This window comes from Sus scrofa, chromosome 1 (genome assembly GCF_000003025.6).
Source record: "Sus scrofa isolate TJ Tabasco breed Duroc chromosome 1, Sscrofa11.1, whole genome shotgun sequence".
NCBI classification, from domain to species: Eukaryota; Metazoa; Chordata; class Mammalia; order Artiodactyla; family Suidae; genus Sus; species Sus scrofa.
In genome coordinates this window covers 242,783,235-242,808,866 of record NC_010443.5, presented here as the reverse complement: position 1 = coordinate 242,808,866, position 25,632 = coordinate 242,783,235, and the positions used below count along the sequence as shown (strand labels likewise).

Below are 25,632 nucleotides of genomic sequence, written 5' to 3'. Positions count from 1 at the left end.
AGAATCACCTCACAATATCTCCTTTGAAAATGCTGTGCTTAAACAACAAAACCAGGATAGTATTGTAAGTTAATTCCTCAAGTAAGTTGGGATCCTTTAACATATACAAATGTTCTTCCTTATTTTCTTCTTGCCTTTCCAACTCCTATGTATCTTTCAGGACACAATTCCATTTCTGCCTCAAGCAATCATGCTCTGATCTGCCCATAAGCTGTGCACATTTACTTACCCGAGCCACTGATTTTGTGTTTAGTCGCAGGCAATGTTTGGACATCAATGGCATTAGGATGGTATAAGGCAATGTCTTAGCCCCTTCCCAATCCATGGTTCCTATTTATTCTCATTTTCACCTTTCAAACTCCAAAGATCTTAGTTAACTTTCTATGGGCAGATGGATTATCTTTTCTTCCAGACTATAAACCCCAAGCATGATCTGCCCTTTAGGTTTTTGGGTCCCTTGAAACCATGGCATCTAGCCCAGTGCTAAGTGACAATTTATGGTAAGTATCCATGGTTATTCCAGAGAGAACTGTACAGAGGTGACTACCTATTGGCCTCAGTTCCAACTCCTCTCATGTCACTGACCTTTACAACAGTGCCTAGCTAGGCATCCAATGGCTGGTCAAGCAAATGCTGAGCATTTAACACTGTCAGATCTTCTCGGGAGACTCTGTGATTAAACCAGAGTCGATTTGTGAATATTCATATTAGAAGGCAAATGAACGTCACCTATGGATCCAATTTCAGGTCAACATTTACACCTGTCCTTTTGCTAATGTTACTTTAAAAAACATCATTCTGTATCTTGAATTTCCCTTCCATTTTGGCCTTTCCATTTTTAGTGAAAACATTTCTAAAGGTATCAAAAGGCCAGGATCAAAGGGATGAAAGCAAGGGCAAAATTTATTTAGCATTTACTTATTTAATACTCATAACCACCCTATGAAATAGATTCAATTATGAATTGGATCTATGTATTTTGGGGAGAACACAGTTATAGAGAATTTAAGCAGAGTGCCCAGGATCACATAGTGGGTAAATGTCCGAGCTGGGATTTATAACCCAGGCATCAGACCCTAAAGTTTGTGTATTCAGTCATTACATCAATTTCTTCTCCAGAAAAAAGAAAAAGGAAGCAAAAGGCTTAATCTACATTCCTGGTTCTGAGCCTGTTAGTGGATAGTCAGGTTGCTCTCTGATGCACTGATTCTTTTGAAGAGTCCAGTAAACATCCAGGATTTTGAGTCCCTGATGCAAGCCTCAAGTTTTCTTAATTTTAAAAGAGCTTCTACAAGTTGTGGGTCAAGAAATCTGCAATGACTGTCCTTAGGAGCCCTCTCATTCTTTTCTCCATCTCGCTGAAATGTCACACTTTAGAGGACTGTAAAATTGGGGACTTGATGTTATGTTGTGACCCAGTCTAGAACTGATTAAGAAAGCACATTATCCCCACAAAAGTACATGATGACTGACATTCTGTATCAATAAACTTGCTTTGGGATCAAGTGAACGCCTGTACCAGTATTCTCACCAAGTGTCCTCCTTTCTCTCTGCACTTCACTGGCATGGAACATACAGAATAAAACCTGGGCAGGTTCACTAGCAACCTACACAGCAACCTAATATCACTAGAATGCCACCAGAATGGGGATCTCCTTCCTGGGTGAGCATCAACCCTATCACATGAGTTAAGTGTCCCTTTCTACCTAGAAGAAAAAAACTCCAGTTGCATGGCCTTGGGCACTAGCTTTAGAGTCTGACAAGTGTGTACCTGGACCCAGGTCACCAGGAACCAAGTAAGTAAATTAGATTTGCTGTGTTCCCTATTCCTAGATGTTGTTGTAATTAATAGCGGGGTAGTTGTCATCAAGGGCAATGACGTGATGTGTGTAGTGGTCAGCATATACCAGGTGTTCTGTAAACACATGCTGAATGAAAGCTCATTACACCACTCACTTACAGTTCAGTTTTCTACTTTTGTCCTTCAGTGTTAGGCATCACTGATTGTGGAAACATTGCTCAACTGTTCAACTTAATAAGAAGGGACTGTTTACAAAGAACATTAGCAATTACTTATTAAACATTCTCCTTATTCACCCAGATAAAAAGATTATTAATTACTGAGCTTTGGCTAATTCCCAGAACACCTAATTTGTTCACATCTATTTTCAGCAAAGCTTCAGATGAATATGAGTTAATTTCACAGTTTTTTTCCCCCTCACAGAGAAATCACAGGTCAGTCAAGCAGGTAGCAGTATGCAGGCTACATTTCAGCCAGCAGGGCTTTGTAAGAAGGAAATTCATTCTTGAGATTGGAGGAGAAACGTGGTAATGAGATAAGGGGAGCGATGAACCAGACAGCCAGAAAAATTAAAAAGCTCTTGCGGGTTCTGCCTGAAGCTCTTAATTAACCACATTCTCTACAACATGGAGCAAACCCATCTGGCCAACCTGGGAAATAAAAACATAGCGTGTAGAGCTTAGTGATGGGTCAGTGCTGGCAAAGTGTTAGGTCAAATACTGAAGATATTAGAAGCTCCTAAAAAATCAAATATCAAAAGCAATGGCGAGGTTGAGGCTAGAATGCCCTAAACTTAATGAACTAATAAATCCAATTCCCTTGAGTTGAGCACATCACACTAAGATCTCTCCAGAACTACTCTAAAAAAAGAGACAGCTGCAGAAACGTGTACACAAGCTGATGGCACAAAATTCAGAAGTTCTTCCCTAAGTAAATAAAGCCAGTCATAAAATCACTTGCTTTGCCCTTGGGAAGCCAGGCCCTTTTGTCACAATTTGTGGATGAGCCAAAACTGTTTCTAATCAAAGCATTTTATTTAAGTCCTTTATATTAACAAAAGCTGGGTATAATCCAAAAATCTTACATCCTACCATTTGGGACAGAATAAAAGCAAGGCAGAAGATAGTCTATTTAGGGGGTGGAGATAAAACACTGGCAGGTTGTGTTTAACTATGTAGACACACCTGGCTAAAAAGTGAAAACTGCAGCCAAAAGAAAGGTGATTTCCTGGCTACCCAGTACTAGATGTTCTAACAGGGACTAACTCATTACATCTTCATTCCAGATATTCTGAATATTCTTTCATCCTTTTTTATAGTTGTGGATACTGAGGCTCAGAGAAGTTCAGTAACTTGCCTCAGTAGATACCAGTCTAGCAAGTGAAGCTAGGACATAAAGTAGGTCAGCAGGGCTCCGAGAGCCACCAAAGTCCACTCCATCAGGCTCCTTGCCCTACTCAATGTCCACCCAGGATAACCAGGCTCTTGTTATCTGGGGAGTATAAATATTAAAATATTTACTCTAAGTGAATGCTGAAAATCAAATATGCAAAATAATGGAGCCTCAGATTAAGGAACCATCTCACGCGTCATCTAGCCCAAGAACCCATCCCATGTTTAGAATTTCGGAAAGGAATTTTCCACCATTTGAAGTAAGGTAGTAACTTTCCAGAGAGATGAACATTCCTGGGGGTTGGCAAAAATCCCCTTATGAGACACTATTCTCGCCTCCTTTTAATAAATAACAAAATATAAGTGACTCCCATGCACAAGACTGTTCTAAGCTCTGCAGCATTGCCACAAGAATCACCATAATCATCTTAGAAAGCAAGCACTCTCATTAACATCCCCACTTGACAGGTAAGGAAACTGAGGTTTAGAACAATATATAACTTGTTCAATGTCACATAAGTAAGCTTTAGTGCAAGACACAAACCTTAGTTTATTCATGTAGTCTACAAGGTATGTGGGGACAGAGAAAAATATAGAAGTAAACCTAATGCCTTGCTACCATTCTCTGCCTTGACCTCAGTAGACAGTTTTGCTCATTTGCAAGTTTGTGGACAAGTGGCCAATAACCTGATACATTTTTCCATCTAAGGCGTGTCCCAATACTTTTCTATAGTTTCCTAGGGTCAGAACATCTTGGGATAAGTGAGCAAATGTAAATTCCCATGTATTGAGCTTGTATTTGAACATCTCCAGTGAACAAAAACAGATTTGTTCCATTTATGAGCAGCTCTGATGATCAAAAAATCATACTCATAGTCAGCTGACAACGCAATTCAGTTAGGAACCTCCCACTCATATCTCTTGCAGGTCAAGGGCAAAAAATCATGCCCATGAAATGACATTACCAAAAGCAAAGTGGTTTAATGCTATTCATTGAAGCACAAGTGATTTTGAAGGAAATTGAGAGACATTCTTTTTCAAGGACAGCTTTAATAGCTGAAGGGGAATAATGTTTTATATCCAGTCAACCATCTAGCTACAGACAACTTGTCACACTGAAGTGGTTAAATTTTTTTTTTAATATTTCAATGACATTTTGAATACACATAAGAAGTTAGCATGAACAAGGAAGTTAAGGACTTTTTTTAAAGAAATATTTGCATGTAACAGGAAAATCTTTCCAGTCCTATGATTTCTGCATAAATATTTATGGACTCCTGATGGATAATTGGATTATAAGCCTTTTATCTAGGAATTTGTCCAATTTTATGCTCTCCATGAAACCTGAGCTCTTTGCTGATCTTGGTTTGATCCATGTTAAATAAGCAATTGTTTTAATAGCCTTTTAATTGTTATGTGCTTTTTTCAGCATTTTATTTTTTAAAAAAATTTATTGAAGGATAGCTGACTTACAATGTTGTGTTAGTTTCAGGTGTACAGTGGAGTGAATCAGTTATACATATATATATATATTCATTCTTTTTCCCATATAGGTTATTACAAACTATTGAGTAGATTTCCCTGTGCTATATATATATATATATATACACACACAGGTTCTTGTTAATCATCTACTCATACAGTAGTGTGTATATGTTATTCCCATCCTTTTAATTCCTCCCCCTCCCTATGGTTTCCCCTATAGTAATCATAAGTTTGGTTTTGAAAACTGAGTTTATTTCTGTTTTATAAGTTTTTTATCATTTTGATTAAATTCTGCATGTATGTGGTATGATATTTGTCTTTGTCTGAGTTACTTCAGTTAGTATGATAATTTCTAGGTCCATCCACATTGCTGCAAGTAGCATTATTTCATTCATTTTTTATAGCTGAGTAATATTCCATTGTGTATGTGTGTATACACATATATACAGATCTTCATTATCCTTTCCTCTGTTAATGGACATTTAGGTTGCTTCTATGTCTTGGCAATTGTAAATAGTGCTGCAATGAACATTAGAGTGCACGTATATTTTTGAATTATGGTTTTCTTTGGATAATGCCCAGGAGTAGGATTGCTGGATCATATGGTAGGTCTATGTTTAGTTTTTTAAGGAAACTCCATCCCGTTCTCCATAGTGGTTTTACCAATTTACATTCCCACCAACAGTGCAAGAGAATTCTTAAAGACTATATTTTAAATTCTCATATTTGTTATGCAAACCACATCACAGAATTTATAATATTTATTTCTGGACAAAAGTCTGAAGACCCAAATTCCATGACAAAGTGGATTTCTCATGTGAAAGCATTCATTTTGACCCAAGAGTAATAAAGTACCAAATGCCCCCACAAAACAAAGAGTAAAATGCACAAATCAGAACTTGATGTCACCAGCCAGGCAGCCTTTTGCATAAATGTCTTCATATGATCCCCACAAGCATCTGTGGAAGTGGAGATTACCACCCTACTTTATTAGGAAAAAAAAAAAAAAAAAAACACACAAAGGAGCAGAAAGCTGAGTACCTTTTCAGTATCACGTAGCAACTGAGCAGAGCAGTTCTCAAGCCAGTCCTCAGATGCAACACTGCTGCTTTAGTTATAGAGAGAGGCCACTCACAACTACCTAGAGGGGAATCAATGGCCCTGTCCTTGTTCTGCTGATTTCTAGAATGTTCATGCTCTCCCTAGGCATGTACTTTAGGAATCCCAATGGCTCACGGGAGACCATTTCACTGATGCTCCAGACCCTCCCTCCAACTTTCTATTCCTTAAAGGTAAAGCTATCACAACCACCACACTATTCTTAGCACAGAAAGACCTGCATTTTGTTTGGGTACCATCATGTCACAAGAAGTAAAATAACTCCTCTTTGCATACAGATCTTAAGTTACAGTCTTAAGGGTCTGGCTCTCCAGGTCTCAGTCCCTGGAAAGTGAGATGTAAAGGCTAAATATCAACCCACAGCTTGGAATACCATGCCTGTTCATTTTAACCACCTCGGCCCCCACCAACGCCCTCTTCCCCGTCTTCCCCTCTGGTGGAAGTGTTCTGCATGACATTCCTTTAATCTTGTGCATGGAAGTGGCCTTTTTATCATCCTCACCTTCCAGAACTTTTTTCTTTTGCACTATAGTTCTGGTTCACCATTTCTTCCCATTCATTCCTTTTACCTCTTTGTTCCACAAAACATTTTTAAAGTTTCTATGAAGAGATAAATACATGTGCCAAGTTTAAAAAGCCAAATAAAACTACAACCTTATGACCCCATTAGCAGTCTCCCATCTGGCCTTTCTTCACCCCAGTGTCCCACCCTTGAGAGGCAATCATTTTGAAACATTTTAGTTTTTCTTCTAATATTTACTAACTAGATTCACACAATTAAGGGGGAAACAAAGTGATTAGTATTATTATGCAGGGGAAAAATCTTTTTCAGTTTGATTCAAATATCAGAGAAGAAAATCCAGAAGAAGCACATTACCACAGCCTAAACTACCACTTATATCTTCCACAATGAGACAACTCTAAATAAAATAAATCTGAGGTCAGATTTATTTATATATATAAAGAGGCCAAATATTGCATGTCTTATCTTAAGGATATTAATTCGGTGGAAGTTATATACCTTTAACCTCACTCCTTATAAATACCTAGCTCACCTCAGAGATGATTTTTAATTTCTATGTACTTAGTTGCAGGCTTGATTTTTCATACTAAAATTCCATTTCCAGGTGTTCTTGCAAGATCAATTATAAGAAATCAACATCTACTTCTATGCATTGAAAATGGAGTCATACATCAAGATTATCAATTAAATATGTAAGATGAGGAAAAAGGGTTTTACCTTATAGGCTCCTACTTAAACATAATTTTAACTCTCAAAATGGATATATGATGAAAATATTAACTAAATTTAGCATTCATACACCAGTTACCAGAAATGTAATGGAGAATCTATTTGAGCCCATGATTTCAACCACTCGGCAGAAGCCAATCTTCCCAGCTATAGGAGAAGCTGTTTGTGCCCAGCACTGATCTCTCAGACCTTACTATTTCAGTTGATCTGGCCCAACCCCCACCTCTGCAGTACCTACAACATCCCTTTACCTGGGGATATTTTACCTGAAGGAGAAGATAACGGCTCAACCACCTGCAATGCAGGCTAGAAGTAGCAAGGAATTAAAACTCCTGGAAGCAGCAATTCCTAACCAATGTTTGATGATAAGTGGAATAAAATGCCTCAGCTTCCCCCACCCCTTGGATGAGAAAATGCTATGGCATGCACTTCACACTGTTTCCCGGACTTTGGCCATGGGGTTAAGCTCCAGTCACCCACAATGGTAGCTGGCTTGGGAGTTTATCCTTGATTGGCTGTCTTCCTTCCCTGTCCCACTTTTCTACGTTGTTACTCTTATTTCCTGCACTTCCTGAAGAAATACTTGCCCTCTTGTCTCAGCATGTTTCTAAACAGATCCAACCTAAGATGAAGGCCAGATTCTTCCACTGAATGCTGGCTCTGTCATCTCCCATCTTGCTCTCTGCTCCACTGACTTTTTCTTCCTAGGATTCGGTCTTCCCTCACTTTATGAAGAAACCCTCTTGCATCCCTTTCTGGCTATTTTCCTAACTTCCCTTCCTCTTTCTTTTTCGTCCAATCTAAAGAGTACTCTATATGCTGTAATTTTCTCTTTACCAATTGCCATCTGCCTTCTTTTTCCGTCTCTACTGAAGCTCTTTTCACCAAATGTCAGCAGTGACCTCCTAAATGCCAAACCCAACATTTTTATGCCCCTACTTCATTTCTCTATGTCATAGAAACCACCTTCTTTAAATTTCATTAAACTTGACTTTTACGACCTCACTCTCTTGATTTTCCTCTTATATTTCAGACTATTCCTTTGTCGCCTGATTTGGATTCCATTATTCTGCAAACTATATAAACGTCGATGCTCTCCAGGGCTCTCTTCTAGGATTCTCTTTTTACCATACATGCTCTTGCTGGGTAATTTCATTTATTCCCCTGGTTTTAACCATCATAATATGCTAACAGTGCTGAAATCTGTATCTTCGGGATTGACAACTCCCTTCAATTTAAATCCATATATCCACCACCCCTTAGGATATATTTCTTGAATGTTCATAGGCACCTAGATTTCATAAATCCAAGACTGAACTCAAGGATTTTGAGCCCAGATCTCCTACAATCTGCATCTTACTTAGTGAAACCTTCATATACTTAATCACTCCTCTTCTCTTTCAGGAATCATGACCTAACAATTAACAAGTCCTGTGAATTTTACCTCCTAAGTATTTCTCAAATGTGTTCGCCTCTTTTCTTCTCCATTATCAGAGAAAAAAGCAAGTAAAGTAGGAACCAAAAAGTGTAAATTGGATGGGTATTTGGATTTGGAAATTTCAAATTTGCCATTATAATAGCCCTCATTATCTCCCTCACATGGTATCAGAAACTCCTATTGGGGTTTCTTATCTCCAGGCTGTATTTCACCCACCAATCCATCCTCAGTACTGCCACCAAATGAGACTATGCCAATTTCAGTCGCATCAATCAAAAAAAGAAAAAAAAGTTAAAGTTTCTTTACATGTCATATAGGAATCTTTACCATCTTAAAAGACTATCACTTGCCATTTAGAATTGGTTACAGTTCTCTGCAAATACTAGGCAGTGACTCTCCTTTGCTTCTGAATTCCAGATATTTCCTCCATCAGCAAGCCTCTCTCTCTCTCTGTATCTGCCCATTGACATCCTATTCATTATTTACAACCTCCCTCGGGTGCTCCTCACAAAACAGAATTAATCATTATGCCTTTGGCACTGCTTCTGCTCCTTCTACATAACTCTTCTATTGTTTGTGTCATATTGAGTTCTATTTGCTTGCTTCTATTACTAGATGGCAAACCCTTTCAACCCAGGGCAAACTCGGAACCCCCTATGAAATACGAATAGAAGTGCCCTTCTACAACTTCAAAGCACTCTGTGTACTTGTAATTAGTTGACTGTTATTTGTTTTGACTTTCCATCTTTCCTTCTAGACTCCATATTTCATAAGGGTAAGGTCAGTGTTGGTTTTGTTCACTGCTGTGAGCCAAGCACCAGGCATTGTGTCTGCCAGAGGAAGTGTTTAATAGATATTTGGACTAATTGACTAACTTCTTGAAGACAGGGCCTACATTTTATTCATCTTCTTACTCCAGTTCGGATAGCACCCAGAATAGGCATCAATAAGTGATTGAATTCAATTTCAGTCACCCTATCAAACATCATAGAAAACAAACATATAGCATATTTTATGATAGTTAGGAAATCTCATTTTATTCACATAATTTCACATTTCTGCCTGCTCATCATTTGCAAAACATCATCAAATCAAGAAGCCCAGTGGTGAGTTAGATCTGGGGTGGTAAGCAGATTGCTTTTGTCACACTATATTGAATACATTCATAGTAAGAGATGCTTTAGGTTCTGTGATGGCAAGGATTCCTAGGCCACATTTGATCTAGTATAAAGTGTAAAATGATAAATTAGCACTCAGTCAGGGGTGCAGCAAGAGGGGAGCAGCAACATGTGTGCTACACAGTTGTCCTCCTTTAGTGACCCAAATACCACACACACGGCTTCACTGGAACATCCTCAAGCTTCATTCAGAAAGTCAGAGAACCTGAAAATTCACTCATTACTTACTATGATGTTTCTGTGCTATTTGGTCTGATGGAATATTATTTTAAAGCATCGAGTCTTTATCTCTTATTTCTGCAACACCTGATACTTTCCCCTGCTTAAAGAACACTATGTAGTTTCCTTGTAAAAATAAGTACAAATATTTGAAGCCAAATCAATAAAAAGGCCTCCAGGTATTCCAACCAGTAAATTTCTTCAGATAACCCAGATTGGTACAAACTCTTTTCTATAAGAAGTATTACCACCTCATACTTAAATACTATCTAATATTTTTAAAGTTGTTTCCCATCGATTATTTCATCTGAGGGTACAGCCACGATGGATGAGGTATGGAGGTACCTCAGAACACTAAATATAGAACTACCGTATTACCCAGCAATCCCACTCTTGGGCATATATCCAGACAAAACTTTCCTTGAAAAAGCTACATGCACCCATATGTTCACTGAAGCAGTATTCACAATAGCCAAGCCATGGAAATGACCTAAATGTCTATCAACAGATGAATGGATTAAGCAGATGTGGTACATATATACAATGGAATACTACTCAACCATCAAAAAGAACAAAATAATACCACTTGCAACAACATGGATGGAACTAGAGACTCTCCTACTAAGTGAAGTAAGTCAGAAAGTGAAAGGCAAATACCATATGGTATCACATATCTTGAATATAACATATGGCACAAATAAACATTTCCACAGCAAAGAAACTCATGGATTTGGGGAATAGACTTGTGGTTGCAAAGGGGGAGGGGGAAGGAATGGGATGGATGGGAAGCTTGGGGTTAATAGATGAAAACTATTGCATTTGGAGTGGATAAACAATGAGATCCTGCTGTATAGCACTGGGAACTATATCTAGTCATTTGTTATGGGGCATGATGGAGGATAATATGAGAAAAAGAATGTAAATGTGTGTGCACGACTAGGTCACTTTATGTACAGAAGAAAATTGGCAAAATGCTATAAACCAACTATAATCGAAAAAATAAAAATAATTAAAAAAATTATTTTGTCTGAGAAGGGTTCCAAAGAATTACACAAACAACTCACAATGCCAACGAATACCCATTACTCAAGCATTATGCAATTCACAGAATATTTTCATTAGCCACACATGCCTTTCTTGTAATTTGAGCAAAAAATGTAAAGGTGTTTCCATTTTACTCTATTCTCTCAAATACTACACAAAAGAAACAATCAAGGAAAAAAAATCTATTCAACTGGATATGGTGATGCTGCCCCAACTATAAGGCATATCTGACCAATACTATGAAATCTGTACATGTGATCAATACATCTTCTCAAAACTCAAGCAGGAGGGGAGTTCCCGTCGTGGCGCAGTGGTTAACGAATCCGACTAGGAACCATGAGGTTGCGGGTTCGGTCCCTGCCCTTGCTCAGTGGGTTAACGATCCGGCGTTGCCGTGAGCTGTGGTGTAGGTTGCAGACACGGCTCGGATCCCGCGTTGCTGTGGCTCTGGCGTAGGCTGGTGGCTACAGCTCCGATTCGACCCCTAGCCTGGGAACCTCCATATGCCGCGGGAGCGGCCCAAGAAATAGCAAAAAAAAAAGACAAAAAAAAAAAAAAAAAAAAAAACTCAAGCAGGAAACAGATCTCACTGAGAGCAAGAGACAGCAAGAGCAAAGACCTCTTGAAAACTCATTTTTTGAAGGAATGAGATTTGGGAACATCAGCAAAAAGATACATGCACCCCTATGTTCACTGCAGCACTATTCACAATACCCAAGACATGCCAACCTAAATGTCCACTGATAGAGGAATGGATTAAGAAGATGTGGTATATATGCACAATGGAATACTTCTCAGCCATAAAAGGAATGAAATAATACCATTTGCAGCAACATGGTTGCAACTAGAGAGTCTCATACTAAGTGGATAAGTCAAAGAGAAAAAAAAATACCATATGATATATTGTGGAATATAAAATATGGCACAAATGAAACTATCTACAAAACAGAGAGAGACTCATAGACATAGAGAACAGAGTTGTGGCTGCCAAGGGAGAGATGGCGGGAATGGGATGGACTGGGAGTTTGGGGTTAGTAGACACAGACTATTACATTTATAATGGATAGGCAATGAGGTCCTACTTTATAACATAGGGAACTATATCCTGTCTCTTGTGATAGAACATGATGGTAGATACTATGAGAAAAAGAATGTACATATATGTATGACTAATTCACTATGCTGTATAGCAGAAATTGGCACAACATTGTAAATTAACTATACTTCAATAATAAATTTTTAAAAAGAGAGAAGCAGGTCAGATCACTACAGATATTCAGGGAGGGGAATGTAAAGAGGAACCAAAGCTGAATGGCTCTTTCCATGGTCCACAGTATAACCCTCTAGTTGATTGGGGCCATCAGAGAAGAACAAGGTGGTAAATTGGTAAGAGGCAGCAGTCCTCAGATCATGAAATTGACAACCTGTCAACTAAAAAGTTCTGCCAAGAATCACATCAGCTTTCTGAAGGACAAAAAAATTAAAGTCCAACCCCTGAGTATAAGATAAATAAACACAAAACATAACAGCTTTGGTGAAAAAGTGTTTAAGACAGTAAATCTCAACCAAAACCATAAAATGCTCCAACCTAAAACCTATCTTTTACTCTACTCTGAAATATCCTTTTGAAACTAGTGGCTCAAATCAAAGAAAATAATCAGAAATGCATCAGTTTAAGACCTATGCATAGAAGCTATAAAACAATGAAAACAAACACTAAAACCCCACAAAAGGAAAAAAAGGACAAATGAAATGAAGACTCTTTAACATAAAAAGAACCCAATAACAGTGTTCAGACAAATGAATCTCAATAGACACAAAAATATTAGAAAGCTGTAGAAAGGGATCAAAGAAGAGATACAAGGTTTAAAATAGGTGATTAATAATGGAAAAAAATAAAAATCATTAAATATGTGATTATTATTGAGCTTACACAAGATTAAAAAAAGTTTGCAGTGCTCAAGAAAGAAACACAAAGGCAAAGCAGAAGCACGGCAAATGAAAACCTCATTAAAATCACAAATATGAAATAAACGCAACTGAAATCAGATTTAGGGATATAGTAGAGAGGCTTACAATGATATAAGAACAACAATATTAACAAGATTATAAGGAGGATGATTCATTAGAAGCCAAAGGAAATCTGATCTCCCTATAACTGGTGTTCCTGAAAAAGACAGGACAAAAAAAAAAAGGAATAAAAACCATCAAAGATATAAAAGAAGAAAAAAAATCCTGGATTAAAGAATTTTAACTGCAGATAAAAAGACATACCCTCTCCAAAGCAAAGCTGACTAAATACTGGCTGCTGAACTACAAACCTTAAAAAAATAAATTCTATAGATAAAATCTAGCTGTGAGAAACAAAGAATAAAAATGTTATGTTGTCCAAGTCCATGATTTTCTTTTCCATGGAAAGGTTCATTTGTGCTGTATATTAGATACCAGAGATGAGAAATATCACATGGTATCTGTCTTTCTCTTTCTGACTTACTTCACTCAGTATGAGCGTCTCTAGTTCCATCCATGTTGCTGCAAATGGCAATATTTCATTCTTTTTTATGGCTGAGTAGTATTCCATTGTGTATATATACTACATCTTCCTAATCCAATCATCTAGATACTTACAATGCAGCATGACAATGGGGGAAAAATTATGTATACATGTATGTGTAACCGGGTCCCCATGCTGTACAATGGGGAACCAAAAAAAAAAAAAAAGGTGTGTTGGAAATAACAATAAAAAATAAATTTAAAAAAATTTTTAAATTAAAAAAAATTAAATTTAAGGAAGAAAAACCTTAAAAAATATTATGTTGGTTCTGACTTCTTTATAAAAACATATTTCATTAAATATGAAATAATAAGATGGACAAAATTCTAAAGAAAATGTGACCTAAGAATTTCATAACCAGCCACACTGCTCTTGTTTTCCTACATGTCTCTAGTTAAGTAGGGACTCACTGTGAGGAAGCAAAGCCACCATGGATCCAAGACTGAATACACAAAGACATAACCCAAAAAAACTGGAAGGCCATATGGACTTCTAGAATTCTGGATAAGCCCAGAGAGTATGAAGTGGTAATGGTTATGAGTAATGTCAGGGTTTGTTTTTGTTTTTAAGGCTGAGTTCAAGAAATTTTAATTTGCTTTATTTTACCTATTCATTTATTCAACAAATATTCATTGAGTCCATGTTATACTCCAGTGTCTTATACTCTTACACACTTTATTTGGTGTATATGATCAACAGTATTTTATAATAATTACTTCTTTTAACCATAACTCTGATGAGCATATTCCCATTAACTCAGAAGTGTAAAAAAAAACATGGAAGGCACACATTACCTGATTAATTCTACAAGGCAAATTCCTAGAAGGGTACCTAACAGGGGTACTTATTAGCTAAATATTTCTAATACACATTTTAAAATGTAAAGCTCACTAAACGAATTTAATGCAATGGGATGGGAGTTCACATGGGTGGGAGAGGACTTCAGGCAGAAGGATGGGGACGAGGACTTTAACAGAAGGACTTTTGTGGTAATTGGTACTTGAACCAGGCTTTGAATTACAAGTGGATTTTGACCTCTGGGATGAGGAGAAATAACTTCCAAGCAGAAGGAACTGTGCAAATGAGGGCACATAAGTGAGAAAAGTCCTGGATGTGTTCTGGAATTGAGAGTGTTGGGTGGGAGAATCCTGGAAAGTAAGGTGAAATAATGTTGGGTCATGAAGGCCAGACCACAAAGTTGGAGTTTCATATTGTGATTAGTGAGGTGACCACAATATGAAACATAGAGGAAAACCCACACTGTGTTTAGGGAGGATTAATCTGGCAGAAAATCTGTAAAATGAATAGAGAGAACACAGGCAGGGGGACATTTACAAGGTCAATAGAAGGTTTCGAAAAAGACTGGGAGGACTTGGCCTAACACAGTGCAGGTAGGAAAAGGGTGCTGGACAGAATGTTAGAGATTCATTCTGGGGTAGAAGGAGTGGAGAACCAAGCTCAACAAAGAGCTAAAAATGAAAATGACAGACAAGAGAAAGCAGGGGTAGAATCTAAAAAGCTGCTTATTTGGGAGCTGTTGGCAGTTTTTGAATTGTGTATGCAAATACTTTCATTGACAAGGCGATGAACCCAGGACAGGGTTTACAGTCATATCAGGAGCACCTTAGATTCTTCTAATCTAGATTGGAGAGAAGATCTCGGCATTTACTGGGTGAGGTCCCCTGAGAAGAAAGAAAAGGCACTAGGCCTTTTGCAATTACACCAAGGGAAGGACCCAGAGCACCTGCGACTCCATCAGTGCCATCTGAGCAGAGGTCACTTGGAGACTGGGAGGTGGGTGGATGCCAGCCTAACTGTGCACATGGAGGACCCTCTCCTAACACCCACTCAGGTGAACAGGCATCCTAATCTGACTGCCTTTATGACCATGATTTGAAGAGGGCCCTGAGCCAGGAAAAGATGGTGCCTCAGATTTGGCCATTTTAGGAATGAGCTCTGGGGTCAAAACACACATAGGCTTAAATTCCATTTCTGTCACTTAGTGACATTAGTCATATGATGTAACTTCACTGAGCTAGCCTTGGATAGGGACATCTCACAGGGTTCTTCTGGGGATTTGCCAAGAAAATAAAAAGTAGATGCTAAAGAGCCCGAGATGATTAAACACTCAGCAGATGGGGGCCCGTACCCATCACCCACACTTCCCAGCTTTCCACTGTACCTGAAGCAGGAGATAGATGGGTCCCAGCCTGCACAACTATAATCTGCCCTGTGGACAGATAACTTCAAGATAAACGCTGCATCCTACTTGGATAAAAGTAGAGATCTTCCATTTCTGTTCTTGAGGTCAAGGAGACCTCTGGAACTACCCACTTGCAGAAAGGTCCCTCAGGGGTCAGAGAAGGGAGGGGCACCATCCCATAGTACATCCTGTCAACTTCCCAGAGACCCCTGTGCTAGAATCCATCCTGGGGGCAGGGCCCTGAGTCATCCTGAAGCCAGACGAAGCAAGATGATTGGCCAGAGGAAGCCTGGAAGGACTGCCCCCATGTGAGTGATTTAAAGCAACAAAGCACAGGTTGCTCTCTTCCTCTTTCTGTCTCTGTCTTTCTCTCTCCCTTTCCACACACCTCTCCCACCCAGACTGTCTGTGCCTATATTTTCTCCACACCTATCTTGTTTCTCTTCTCTCTTGAAATAAACACTTAATTGCCTCATTACCCTCACTCTCTTTGGAGAATTCTTTCTCCAAAGGGACAGAGTTCTAGGGACCTACATCAAGTGTTTAGGGTTCAGCATTCTCACCTGACAGCCACCCGAGAACAAATCTACTGCATCAGCTACTGGTTATCTGCAAAATCACCTCCATTCCTCAAACTACATCCTCTGTCTTCCTCCTGTACATTGTCCAATCTCCTTCTCCTTCTCTGGAACTCTCTTCTTTCTGCCCTCTTTCCTAGGAATTCAGTCTGTCTTCCTCCTCCTAAATCTTGCTCTTCATATTCTTAATTTGAGTATCTGTCTCTCTATGTTTTTTGCTATTCTGCTCCTCCTTCCTAAGAAATTATGGCTAAAAAGACTCAAGAGGAGCCCAAAGGGCACTTAGTACAAAAACTTTTCTTTTTGATTTGCAATTCTGAATATCTTACCGTAGTGCTAGTAAGAAATGGGTGCCTTCAGGAGTTCTCTTTGTGGTTTGGCGGTTAATGAACCCAACTAGGATCCATGAGGATGCGGATTCAATCCCTGGCCTCACTCAGTGGGTTAGGGATCCAGAGTTGTGGTGAGCTATACGTTGCCATGAGCTGTGGTGTAGGTCACTGGCGCAGCTTGGATCCAGGGTTTCTGTTCCTGTGGTTTAGGCAGGCAGCTACAGCTCCAATTCAACTCCTAGCCTGGGAACTTCCATATGCTGAGGGTGTGGCCCTAAAGAAAGAAAGAAAGAAAGAAAGAAAGAAAGAAAGAAAGAAAGAAAGAAAAAATGGGTGCCTTCAAGGGATCAAAAGTGACTATTTTTCTAAAGCCCACTCAAAGACAGAAAATTGTGGTAATTCCCACAGAAAGTCCTTACTGTGGATGAATACAAACATTCCTCACAAATCATAAATATGCAGACATGGGAAATATACTAGACCACTGGGCACTGGGTAGGACTCTGCTCTGAGCCACAGAGCTATGTTTGAGCAAAGTTCACATGAGGTCTTTCCAGCACAGTGCCTCTTCCACAGGGTGAGCATGGAAGCCACTCTCAGCCACACACAGCTCCTAGTCAGTTCTAAAGTTATGAGGTGGCTGGGCTGTGACCACACTGTCAGAACAGCTGAGGTGACATTTTGTCCAACAATGTGGTCTTACAACAACCTAGTCTCTTCTTATTAAACAAGATAAACCAGAAACAGAAATCACTTTTAAGTTGTTTTTTTTTTGGGGGGGGCATGCCTGCCCAAGTGGAAGTCCCCAGGCCAGGGATCCAACCAGTGCCACAGCAGTGACCTGAGCCACAGCGGTGACAATGCCAGATCCTTAACTGCCAGGCTACCAGGGAATTCCTCTTTTAAAATTCTTTTTTTCTTTTTTTGTCTTTTTGCCTTTTCTAGGGCCACTCCCCAGGCTAGGGGTCTAATCGGAGTTGTTGCTGCCAGCCTACGCCAGAGCCACAGCAATGAGGGATCCGAGCCGCGTCTGTGATCTAGACCACAGCTCACGGCAATGCCAGATCCTTAACCCACTGAGCAAGGCCAGGGATTGAACCCGCAACCTCATGGTTCCTAGTCTGATTCATAAACCACTGAGCCATGACGGGAACTCCTCCTCTTTTAAAATTCTTAATGCCTCATGGAATTGAAACAAAGCTTGAAAATCACAAAATATCAGTTTTAACAAGCAAACCATCTCTCTTCTCCATGTGTTAATGCCATGTGTTTCAGGCAGCATTTTCAGTTTCTTCGAGGTGCAGACCTTTCCTGCTGACCATAGGATAGGGTCTGTCATCACTGGGAGCTCAGAACTCACAGTGGGTTTTGTCCTAGGTTGGGGGAGGGGAAGATTAGGGAGCCAGGGAATAAGGAAAGGCACTCCTTCAGAGCCGTAGGCTCAGAAATGATTTCACCAGGTTATTCCACTGTACCTTCACTGGTGATGTTTTCCTTGTTTCTGTAATTCCCAGGCAATTTAAGCTGGGATTTTCAAACACTCTTCCTTTCTGCATAATCCAGATTTTTTCTCTTAAATTTGCCAGGCTTGGTGGGTGGAGTGGCTGGGGGTTCTTCTGAGGGAACTTCATTTCCCGGCCACATAGGCTCCTGGCTAGCAAGGCTTAACAATAGCACATTATCAGGTATTCTTCCTACTCTTTTATTTAAGACACTGCTCTTGAGGCAGAATGGTAACTCAGGTAGTCAGTGTAGGAGCATGGGCTTGGATGCATTCCTTGATATGGCTATTGATTAACATTTGTGGTTTAAAGGCTCCAGAGAATAATATCCCCACAGGCCTTGTTTACTATGGGAAATGGACCGTCCCCACAGGCCTCGTTTACTTGGTAAGTGTACCTTCTCCACAGGCCTTGTTTACTTGGTAAGTGTACCTATGCCCACATGGACCTTAATCTCTAACCCACACCTCACTTGACAGAAAGGGAATGAGAGGAATGGTGACTCAGTCTAAGGGAAGAGAAGGACAAAAAAACCATAAAATTTAAAGGACATTTCCATCCCTCAAATCCCTATTGGACAAGGACTGATACAGCTAACTGGGCAAGGCCAATGGGAGAAAACCACCTCTTTCTGGACCCCACATTGGTACCCCCTGATCTTTAAGGGGTAAAAACCCCTATAGGACAACAGAGAGCGGGGTGCCGGGGGTGGGGGCTCTTCTCTCCCCTCCCAATAGCCCTGGGAGCTATTTGCTCTCCTGTAATAAAGACTTTGCTTGCTTGCTGCCTATGTGTTCTCGAAGTTCATTCTTCAGCTGCGTGAACAAAAACCCGGATTCCAGTAACATCTTTCCAGCATCACTCTGAAGGGCCTTCTCTGACCACCCTAAGCATCCATCTACCTAATGAGTCATTTGTCAACACATATTTCTTGAGCATCTGCCATGTGCCAATGAAACTGACAGCGTTAATGGCCTGAACCTAGCCAGAACACAGATTGGGACTTGAACTCATATGCTGGGACTCGAATCCATCCTAAACCCAGACTGAGACTCGAACCCAGCCTAAACCCAGACTGGGACTTGAACCCATGTGCTGGGACTTGAATCCAGCCTAAACCCAGATTAGGACTAAAACACACAGTTTTAAATTAGAATCACTCACCCTGTGTCTGCACTCACTGAGGTTCAGGTTCTTCATGTCTCCATGCAGAAGGAATTCAGCAAAGAGACAAAGCGATAGGCAAGAAACAGATTTATTAAGATAGGACGCTTGTGAGAGATGCAAGTGGGCAGGGAAGCAGGCTTTGCCCCCAGGATCTGGTGGGCTACAGTTTATCATCCAAGGGGAGACGGCCTCTTCCTCCTTAGTGTCTGGTAAGGTGTGTATTCAAATCAGCAGAAAGGCAGTCCTCAAACTCCTGCCTTTGGTCTGAACCTGAATGTAGGCCTCACCCCATCCCCCACCCAATGACCGAAGCATATCTTGTGCCTCCACTAGTTAAGCAAGCCTGCCTTGTTCTGATGGTGCTCTTGAGCAGTTATTAACTTACAGTGATCTCCACAAGTCCTCTAGGTTTCCCTCTTTATCTATGGTACCTTACTGGGACTTCCACAACTACTGGTGCCTACTCCATCCCTATCACCAGGACCTGTGCTGATCACTGCAGTACACTGATGAATAAACTCATTCTTCAAACCAAAAGACGTAGAAAAAAATCACATTATGTTATAAGAAATAAAGAGATATTTTTTAAAAAGTGCTATGGGAGCCCAGAGAAGCAGTCATTAATTTCTCTCAAATTATGGAATAAGGGAAGGATTCCCAGAGGTGGCTGTTTTTAGGCAGGACTTCATTTCACCATGGATAGGAAAGAAAAAGCATTCAAGGCAAGAGAAACAGCATGAGCAGAGGTAACAGATGACACACTTGGTGTGCTGCAAATGCTGCAAGTAGCCTGGCTAGAACACTATCTGAATGAGAGGGTTGAGAACTGAAGCTAGACATAGGCTGGCTTAGCCTACGAGGGAGTTAGCCAACTGTTCCTCAAGCCAGTGGTTTTCAAAGTGTAGACTCCACATCATCAGCATAAACTGAAAACTACTTAGAATTGCCCATTCTCAGCGTCCATCCCAAACCTATTCCCCCACCGAAGACCTACGGCATCAGAAACCTGGGAGCAGGAGAGGAGATGGCAATCAGTGTGGTTAACTCCCCAGGAGATTGCGATATACCAAGGTTTGAAAACCACTGCTGTAGCCAGAGAGGGCATTAGAGATACCTAGTCAGAGCAACAATGAAACACCCCTGTGTTCACAGAGAACACACTAGCATCCATATGGAGTTGGAGATAGGTGGGAACTAGAGGTAAAGGGACCACTCAGCAGGCTTTTGCAGTGAACTGCTTAAGAAAATAAGAAAGGAATGAAGAAAGCCACTCATCCACCCTGCCCATGCCTCATTCAAGCAGGAAAGTTACAGGAGAAAACAAAATCACCCAACAAGGATGGCTGGTTTCATAATAAATTAATGAGCACCCATTTCACAGATGCTTTTAATACCATCAGGCCACCTGCTCGCTATACCCTGTACCCCAAGTTTGCTTTTCCCTCTCATACTTGATTCTTTTAACTTATCATGATCTAGATCTTGGTTAGAATCTCTTTCCCTACAATGGGAACTTCTTGAAGATAGGGGCCTTGTCTGCTGTGTTCCTCACTGAATTCTTAATGTCAAAAAAATTGGCTACATTAAAAAAAAAAGCGAGTTCCCATTGTGGCTCAGAGGTAATGAACCCAACTAGTATCCATGAGGACATAGGTTCAATTCCTGCCCTTGCTCAGTGGGTTAAGGATCCACATTGCGATGAGCTGTGGTATATATAGGTTGCAGATGTGGCTCGGATCCTGTGTTGCTGTGGCTGTGGTATAGGCCAACCGCTATAGCTCTGATTTGACCCCTGGGAACTTACATATGTCTGCAGGTGTGGCCCTAAAAATAAATAAATAAATAGATAAAAATAAACCCTACATGAAATAATTAAGGAATAAACAGTAGAAAATGAGAGAAGGAAACAGAGTCAAGAGATGAAGTTTCAGGAGAGTACGAGAAGGATTCTAGATGATCCTACATTCTTATCTGGAAGACTGTCCTTAAGGGCAATAGGGAATATAGGAGAAAAGCTAGCTGAGGCCAGGGAAGAGTCAGTGGAGCAACCATTCTCACCACACAGGATGCTGGAGCAAAGTACAAGCCTAATGTCAGGGGCAAAATTAAAACAATTGAGTAAGGGGCCTGATGTCCTTTATTCAAGAGAAAATACTCCAGGGATCGGGGCATGCAGTGCTTTAGAAGCCGTGGAACATTCTTTCCAAAGGATTGTGGCAAGTGTGAGTTTTACAGAGCAATAGAAGAGGCAGTGTGGAAACAAGGCATGATTGCTAGGAGGTGGGGGATTTCCTTACAGGGCCAACAGGTCCTATTTTCTAGGGTGATGGGAACCAGCTAAAGCACACTGGTAGGATTGTGGTTGGCATATGTTAGGTTTCCTTGAACAGGCATTCCTGTAAGTGCAGGCTGGCTTAGGTGTACTTTTGTGACGTGGGCCAGGCTCAGCTCCTAAGGTGGCCTCCATTTTGTGGGTCCCCATAAAAGAATTAACTTTATCAGTCACTTCAGAAATACAGGCAAAGCTGTCCTGGCTACTATGGGTCAGGAGCAGACCAAGTTTCTAGTTCTAGTCTTTAACCCATCCATTTGTTAATGAACTCATTCAAAACATGTGATCAGAAAAGCAATATGGTATAGTGGTTAATAGGGCGAAGTCTATAGCCAGACTAAGAAGGTGTGGATCCCAGCTCTACCATTATTAGCCGGGAGACTTGGGGCAAGTTACTGAAGCTTCTGTGCCTCAGTTTACTTGTATGTTAGAAACCTTAATAAGGTATTGGTGAAGGAGGAAGCTTGGATCATCTAGTGACAGGGATGTTCAGATGGACTGGAGAAATGTGGTAAAGGTTTGGAATAGCCACAATGGGATACAGAACAGAACTGCCGACCAACTGGGAGACACAAACAGGGCTGAGAATGATAAATATGTGGTGCCAGGGCCAATTAAGCAGGGTTATACTTTTCTTCCTCCTATACTGTTAGGCATCAAAGGAACAGGAACAGAAAAAGTCAGCACTGAAATTCCAGAGAACATAGGGATAAAGGGTGCTGGTAACAGAAGTTCAAGAACCCGGGAAGGATATGTACCCTCACACAGTTTCCCATCCTCACTCCTGGCTTTCCCATATCCATCCTACTGCTAGAAAGCTATTTTTTAAGTCAACTATTTTTATGGTCTCATTCTAAGAACATCAATGGAATCATGGGTTAGATTCTTTTCTAATCCTCATTCAATAAATACATTTTAAATTGTTCATCCACACATAGAACCCAGAATCCTTTTACTCATTCTGTGCTATAAAAAAAAAAATCTATCAAGTTATGGTTAAGACCTTGGGCTTTGACCCAAGTTCAAGTCTATCTAACAGGAGTTAATGAGATTTGCCACTTAAAGTGTGATTTTTGGCAATATACTTAATCTCTCTAATCCTCAAATTTCTACTCTGAAAACTGGCAATGATAACATCTACCTCATGAGATTTAAATAAGGTAATTCACACAAAAGGATTATTCCCCAGTGAGAGACAGAAAATAGATGAGCAGAAAATTATGGCTATATTTGTTACATCAACCCCCTTAGTGCCTAAGAGTTTATGATGCTAACGATTAAATAGCATGAGACAGAAGAGCTAATGCGTTCACAGACTAGAATCTTCCCTGTTGCCAGAGGAGATTCTCATGGGTTCTCCTCGGAGACTCATCTCTCCTCCCAATGTCTAACAGAACACATATCCTTTGTGGTTGAAAATTAATGCTTAATTTCTATTCTAAGAATTCCTATTCCCTGTGAAACAGGGATAGAAGAGTGTCATTTCCTTCCAGAATGACAAACTTCATTTTTGGAACATTTCTCATGGGTTTCCTGTCACATATCGTCGCTGTGACACCTCTAAGGAGAGTGTTACCTACTGACAGACCCCAAGGTCACTCACTGGTGGAACACGCTCTCCACCTTTTTCTCACATCTGCCCAGGTCTTGTTTTGCTGCTTATTTTAGTCTCTCATCCTAGTACCATGTTATTCTTCCTATCTGTCTAGCCGGAGGACATACATAGCCAATTGTAGAGGTTCAGTACATCTCATTAAACAGTCCACCAAAGCAATCCCCCTACAACGTACGGGCCAAGTTCCACTGTAGGTAACTGGCTGCTGTCTTGTGACCTCCCCCCATTCTCCCTCACTGTCTCTAAGGGGTATGACAGTCTCGTTGGTGTCTTCTGTTATGTCATATGTCATTAAACAGCTGTCATGTTGTACCCTCTAGAAGAAGCTATTTATCCTACAACACATGAGGATAGAGAGCTATTTAAATAGGGGGAAGTCCCTGGAGAGAGAGGCTATTCTGTATAATACACAAAGTACCCTTCTCCTGCCTTTTAAACACTTTTAAATGCAAAGAATATTTTACACACCTAACAATTTCTCCCCTGACAGTGTCAGTCCTATTTTATTCCTGCTGGCATTTCAAATGCCTGTTCCTTCTATGTGCAGTACTCAGTGAAGATGCTGGCATAGAGTAGACCTCAAACACCTGAGTGAATGAAACAAACTTGGTACAGTCCATATAGGGAATCTATTTTTTCCTACTTATTAACTTTTTTTTTTTTTTTGGTCTCTATGAAAAGCCAAACCTGTTCCACAAAAGTAATTTTTACGAGAATGTTTACAAGTCTTAGCCTGTAGGTAACAAAAGGAGGAGGCAATGACACATAACTCCAAACTCACATTATCCCTCTCACTAAAGGATACCACAGTCTCACAAGCCTTGCCTCATTCTTTCTATGAAGCAGCAAATGTGTAATAGATGATCATTGCACTTGTGAGGGGAGAAGCTGAGGCACAGGGCATGGAAAACTCTTCAGCTCAATCTGATCTGGATCTAGATGCCAGGCCCTCAGCCCTTGACTCAGGCCCCACACCCATTTGTATCTTCTACTTCAAACGGGCCATTTTATTAACCAACTAGAATTATAATCTTTATTTTATATTCCTACACCTACCAAAATTAATGTAACAATGCCACTTCTACTGTGAACACAACGCATTGACTTTACTCTGCAGTCACCTCCTCCATCTGTCAACCCTCGCTGTACTGTCAACCCTGAAGGAGACAGGACCCATCTTCAGGGAACTCACATTAGCACCTGGCCCTCTGCTAGCTCTGCTCCATCTGTGGACTCCTTTAGTCCTTACAAAGTTCCTGTCAAACTGGAATTCTCACCCTCTGATGACAGAGAAGGCCAAGGCTCAGAGAAAATAAGACTTCGCCCAGGACAATGAAGCTAGCAAGTGGCAGAGCTAGAATCAGCACCTATGTATTCATCTTTACTTCATGTTTTCCAGACTCTCTGTAATGGGTTTTGGGAGGACCAGAACTCCCTCTGTAAACTAGGCCCACATCTGGGCTATTCTATTGCTGGTACACAGTCATCTGCTTTTCATGTTGGGGGGGACACTCCGGCAACTTTATTTTTATTAGAATTCATTACAACTATTTAATGTTTTCTAAATATTAACTTTTCCTACTTCGGAGAAGTGAATAAATATAGATTTCACAACAAACAGAGAAAAAGCTCCTACCCATTGCCATATTGATTGCTATACCATGAGGCCTTCGGGGATAAAGACAGAACTGTGTTTACCACAGTGTGGGATATTAGTCACTTCTGGCTGCTCCTCTACATCCTTGGAAAGAGGCCAGTATCAATGACTCTCATGCTGTGAGACCTTTGAGAACACACACTGCCAGAGCTAATGAGGGGTAGGTTTAAAGGAGAAAAAATAATCAACTGGCACCCCAAGAAATTGTCATCACTGAAAACATGATGACGGGAGAGAAGTCGGTCTTCACAAGTATGCTTGCAGCTATTTACCAACTAAAACATTTCTCTTTTTTTGAGATTTTTATTTTTTCTATTATATTTGATTTACAATGATCTGTCAATTTCTGCTATATGGCAAAGTGATCCAGTTATACATACATTTTTTCTCACATTATCTTCCATCATATCCCATCACAAGTGATTAGATATAGTTCCCTGTGCTATACAGCAGGATCTCATTGCTTATCCACTCCAAATGCAATAGTTTGAATCTACTAACTCCAAACTCCCAGTCCATCCCACTCCCTCCCTCTCCCCCTCAGCAACTACATGTCTGTTCTCCATGTCCATGAGTTTGTTTCTTTTCTGTAGATAGGTCATTTGTTCCATATACTAGATTGGAGAATAGACTTGTGGTTGCCAGGAGGGAAGGAGAGGGACTGGGAGGGACTGGGAGCTTGGAGTAAATAGATGCAGAATGTTGCCTTTGGGATGGATTAGCAATGGGATCCTGCTGTGTAGCACTGGGAACTCTGTCTAGTCA

The 25,632-nt window shown here is 40.3% G+C and overlaps 1 protein-coding gene across 4 annotated transcripts in view; it reads right to left on the bottom strand.

The window, feature by feature from the left end:
* The window catches only part of PLPPR1 (phospholipid phosphatase related 1), a 288,102-nt gene that overhangs the window by 161,756 nt on the left and 100,714 nt on the right, over positions 1 to 25,632 (bottom strand). The window contains exon 1 of one of the 4 annotated variants that reach the window (XM_021066759.1): positions 7,315 to 10,238. The exons of the other annotated variants lie outside the window; for them this stretch is intronic. The gene's annotated coding sequence lies outside the window, so the exon portion shown is untranslated. Of the gene's footprint in view, positions 1 to 7,314; positions 10,239 to 25,632 lie in introns of those variants that run through there. 4 annotated transcript variants of the gene reach the window in all.